Source organism: Suricata suricatta, chromosome 11 (genome assembly GCF_006229205.1).
Source record: "Suricata suricatta isolate VVHF042 chromosome 11, meerkat_22Aug2017_6uvM2_HiC, whole genome shotgun sequence".
NCBI classification, from domain to species: domain Eukaryota; kingdom Metazoa; phylum Chordata; class Mammalia; order Carnivora; family Herpestidae; genus Suricata; species Suricata suricatta.
In genome coordinates, this window is record NC_043710.1 from 4571035 (window position 1) to 4576600 (window position 5566).

Below are 5566 nucleotides of genomic sequence, written 5' to 3' on the forward strand. Positions count from 1 at the left end.
GCGGCCCCCGGGCCGCCGTCACAGCCGCGGGAGGCCCTCGCCCGCCGCCCCCTGCAGGTGGCCCGCAGCCGGCGCGGAATCCGGGCCGATCCCCTGGCCGGAGCTGGCGCACCAGCGACCGAATCTTCCAGAGCCCTTCGGGTTTGCCCACCGCAGCGGCTTTCCCTGCTTGGTTCACAGACCTCAGAGGCACGAACCCTCTGTCCACCGTATCCATAAAACAGGCACTTATTCTACCAGCAAAATGGGCTTATTCGGGAACAGCGGAGAAGTATTATTTGGGACAAGCAAGCTACGGTAAAATCACAGGCAGGTCCACGGAACAAAGGCCAGGAACTCTACTTTTGAGATAAGGAGGGAACCGAAGGGCAGCTTTGAAAGAAAGTCTCTTGGAAGAAAGGAGGCGGGATGGTTTTCATTGGCCGGGCTATTGGGGGAAGGGAGGAGAAAATGGTTGTTTTCCTCCTGCCGGGATAGTAAAAAAGGAGCCTTCCTGTGGGATTTGCAGCTGGAGAGTCTGACTGCACGAGAGCCCCCGCCCCTTTAAATGAGATTTTCTTTATTCAGTTTCACATTTCCCACTTCTGATAACCCCCCTCCTCCAAAACATCCGTGATCAAGAGTCCAGTTTTCCAAATAAAGAGGGTTTTTTGTTTTTTGTTTTTGTCTTTCCTGCCTGGAAGGACCTTGCCCTTTCCCGGGTGTCTTGTCCCACATCCGAGGGAAAAAGAACAGCGATGGGAGCCCCCTGAGGCTACATTAGCAAGGAGGCGGAGGAGGGAGGACTCGGACCTTCCCGTGTGAAAGCTGTATCTTTTCCAAATCCTTCCGCATTGAGTGGCATCGCCTTATTGGGCACATCATTTCTACAATGATTTGACAGGCAACAGCTACAAAACTTAAAAGTATTAAGATATGTGGGGCGCCTGGGGGCTCAGTCGGGTGAGCATCCAGCTTTGGCTCAGGTCATGATCTCATGGTTCGTGGGTTCAAGCCCCGCAGAGCCTGGAGCCTGTCTTCAGATTCTGTGTCTCCCTCTCTCTGACCCTCCCCTGCTCATGCTGTCTCTCTCTGTCTCTCAAAACTAAATAAAACATTAAAAAAAAGTAATGATATGAAACATAAAACTCACTTAAAGGCACCAGGCAGTTCTTAATTGTGTGACGGTTCTGAGTTGGGCCCCTAGGCCTGAAGGTGAAGAGGAAGCTGGGGCAATCAGGGCAAAGTACAGGCTGGGACACACACAGGTGTGCAGACACACACACACACACACACACACACCACACACCCCTCGGACACTCCTGGCTACCCTCGGAACAAAGGAAAGGGGTTTAAGTCCTTGCATGGTAAACGTGGGAAACTAAGGCAAATGAAACATTAAATGCCCTTCACTGCCTGCAGCCTATTGCTCAGTCCTTGAAACCTGCAGAGCGACCTCCCTCTGGGAGCTCAGCGGCCTCACTTCGGACCCTTCTTCGCTGGAGGCAAATGAAAACCTACCTTAATTAACATTATCCGAACCTCCAGAATCCTGTAAGTCAATCCTGTCAGTCGCAGCTGCCCCAAGATCTCTGCCGAAATCACACTCCCTGCTCAGGCCCCCCCCATATATATCTAAAGGGTCTCGTGACTGAGGTTTTATCAAATGGAAAGAAATGGCGTTTCCCTAGCAACAACTAGCTCCTCAAGGTCCTGGAAACCTTGCTTCCAAAATTCCTTAGAGACTTACTCTGTCCCTGACCCCTCCCAACCCGAGGGCATAGAATGAGTTCCCCGACAGGACCCCAGCGCTGCTCTTCCCGCCCTCAGGTCCTAGCCTGGGGCTTTAATAAAATCACCTTTTTACACCAAAGACGTCTTCAAGAATTCTTTGTTGGCCATGGGCTCCGGACCATCCCGCGGTCACCCCAAAACTTCATCAACAGAAGCCAACCAAACCAGGACCGCGTAGAATCGGTGAGATTTGCCGTAGCCAGTGTGCTTTTCCTCGGATTCTGTGCAGTTGGCTTTCTACTCTTCTCTACTTCCCGCAGCAGGAGGGACGGGCGGTGTTTGCTGTCACACAGATGCTTCTTGGTCAGCAAGGAGATTATCAAAGGCGATACAATTGTCCCGAACTCCCTTAGCCAATGAGTTAAGTGACCGTTATCTGGCTGTCCCTGTGTTTGCTGCAGAACTGGCTGCTCCCTGGATGGTAGGGAGAGGTTTCTCATCGTGTTTTCTTTGGCACTTACTCCAACCCTGGGGAGAAAGTTCTTCCTGCAGAGGGAAACTCAGAATCCCGTCCGTCTCCTGGGAGCTACGTTCAAGGCAGCCATGGAGAGGAAATGGCACAGACCGATGAGGGGGTCCCGCTTTGTTAGGAAAAGACACTGGAATGAGTGGTCAACACAGCAAGAACATCTTGCCCCTTGTCCTCCAGCTGTCGAGGCAGGGAGTTGCCCCCCACCTCCAGGCTTCAAAGTCAAAACCCCCACATTTAGAGGAGTGGCCTGGGGGGGGTGTGCCTAAGGCTGCCTCTTATAAATACCATCCACGGACCCCTTGGCCTGTGTACAGACAGACCATCATTCAGCCAAGACCTAGATGCTGTGTTATTACATGTTGAAAAAGTACCAACATGTATGGGTGTGTCCGTAAGCTGACAAATGTCCCTATTTATATTGTCTGCCCCACAACAGCTATAGAGATAGATAATGATGTATATTTATATATACTTGAGAAATCTTGTTTTCCCATCCCAGGAATGGGTTAAATTGAAGCAAGGAATGGGGTTTGGTGGGTTCAGGACTCTAACCTCACAAAAGAGACCTGAGGAACAGTCTAGGCACGCAGCAGCACTTGGGATTCTGGCGAAATCCCTTAAAGAGTGAATTAAGGGATCGCTAGTGTCATAAACAGATTGAGGTTTCTGGAGACAAATCCGGCCACCGGAGAGGTTTGCCCTTTTGCAGTAGATTGGGAAATGCGGATGAGTGCGCGGTCTGTCTGGAGAAAACACAGTAAGAAACGGCAGTGAGGCAAAGGCGCACAGGCCTGGCCCACTCATCTTGGGAAAGCTGTCCCCGTCGGACGTCATCTGCTTCAATTCCTGGAAATCTTGCCCTTGAGGTCACCGTTCCATGAGCAAGTCCAATTGGGCTTTGGTGTTGTTGTTGTTGTTGTTTTTAACTTTATTTAATTAGAGAGAGAGAGAGAGAGCTCGCACACAAGTTGGGGAGGGGCAGACAGAGAGAGAAAATCCCAAGTAGGCTCTGCACGGTCAGCACAGAGCATGATGTGGGGCTCGAACTCACAAACCATGAGATCATGACCGAAGCCATAGTCAGCCGCTTAACCGACTGAGACACCGAGGGGCCCTGGTACTTTCTTTAGATGTAACACATGAACCAGGGATCAACTGCCTGATGTTCGGAGCGCCGGTAGGAGCCCTCCCAACGAAGCTGAAGAGAATCATTGTGACATGCTTTTTCCAACAGAGGAAAAAACTCCCTGTGTTGCAGGGTGTGAGCCTTAACACCCTCCTCTCCCTGGAGTGCCCTGTACAAAGGTTCTGGTCCAAGGCGTGGTTGTCGTTGGTAGAAGTCACTGGGCCCTCACAGTGTGGACATGTATCTCCTTTGGCTAGCTGTGGATCAAAGGAGGCAGGTCCAAGTGCATTGGACATCTTGTGATTATCTCCAAAGGTGAAAGTCTGTGAGTTCCAAAGTCGGCAGATCTGAGATTTAGAAGGACCAAGGGCAATGCTTCGGGCTAAGGTATTTGAGGGGTCTTTACAAACTGACCAGCTGAGTCTTACTGGTGTGTGGACGTTGGTTAGCCCTGAGGACTAGGGTCGATGGGCGCAGCGATGGTGTGGAACGCCTGACCGGCTGAACCGTCCCAGAGCACCTGACGGGTGAAATGAGTTCCCTGACCATTGTGAAACAGGGGGGTGGGGAGGTGCCCAGGTAGGAAAAACCATTTTAATAAGATTTTGGTCACAAAAGAGGCCATAGCCTGTTACAAGGAAAGCTTTGGTCCAGTGAGAAAACCCACAAACCATAACTAAAACGTATTTATATCCATGAGACGGGGCATTCAAACAAAAGCCGTTTGCCAAACCCTGAAAGGTCCATTGGGCAATTTTAAATGCCCAGAGGTGGTGCGGATGGGCATCCCAGGACTGTATTTTGGAAGCTGTGAAGTGTGACAAGCAAGGTGAGCATTTTGGGGGGGGGGTAGCCTTATTAATATTTCCCTACTAGAGTTAGTTCCAACAGGCTGTCATTTTATCAGTAGATGATTCAGAGTATGTACAGTGGTCAGTAACGGGAATTTTAGAGTCCGGCAGGACTAGATTGTATTTGGCTCAAGTTACAGTCTTCTCTTTTTACCAAACCAACAATGATAAGATTTTCAATACTGTTTTCCCCTCTCTGGGGCCAATTCTTGGACATCTATTGTCAGCTTTTTCTAGATTATCACTTGGGAGAACATCCCTTCGGACCGTGGCAGAGGTTTGGCTGCCGTTTCCTTGAGCGGTTTTGGTATAGAAATATCAGCAAGATGGTTTGCTTTGGCCTCCGAGGAGTTGAGTCTGGTGGCCAGGGACCCTGCTAAGTTCAGGTGCCATCAAGCCTCTCTCGATCTCAGTGCAGCCCCTGTTCCAATAAATTGAATATATTGAACCTGGTTTTGAGCAAACTGTAATTTTTTAGAGAGAGAATTTCTATCCCTTTTGGTTTAGGGTTTTAACAGGTGGCTGCTGTCTTCCTTTGAAAAGGCTTTGGGAGAGCAGAGGAGGAAATTATGTATATACGGTAACAAAGTAAATGAACAGAAAACTTTTTTTAATGAGAGAGAGAGAGAGAGCGAGCACAAGCAGGGGAGAGGCAGAGAGAGAGAGAGAGAGAGAGAGACAGAGAGAGAGAGAGAGAGAGAGAGATACTCTTGAGCAGGCTCCACGCTCCGGGTGGCCCCATCTCACAGCCTCAGGATCATGAACCTGAGCTGAAATCTAGAGTCAGCCGCTCAACCAACAGAGCCACCCACGTACCCCTTTCTTTTTTTAATTTGAGAGAGAGAGAGAGAAGTTTCTATCATCCAAACCAGCCTTTAAGTTCTGTGAAAAGTGTGGACATTCTGTGAAAGCCGGGGCATTCCCGTCCAGGGGGGCACTCTCCGTCCCAAGAGAAGGCTGGCCTTGCCCACGGGGGTTCTAAAGAAGGTGCTACGTAAGTTAATCACAGTGAACACTTTGCTTTCAGTGGGGATGGCGGCCACTACGGGGGGGAGGGGGGGCTAGAAACAGCAGGGGCCGAGGGACACCGTTATTGTTTATGCTCAGGGACCTTGGACAAACTTCCATCCTTGACCACTGGGGTTTGTTTTCACAGGTAAAACAAGGATTTTACAGCGACCAGTGCAGGGGATAGGGGAGCCCCGCACCTTATAATATTTTATTATGGGCCTGATGCCTTGAAGAGATTTTTTTTTTTTGGCATAGGATTGATCCATTCTGGGGGAAGGTTTGCGGGCTCTATTTGAATCTTAATGGGAGATGCACGGTGATTCAGCCAATATG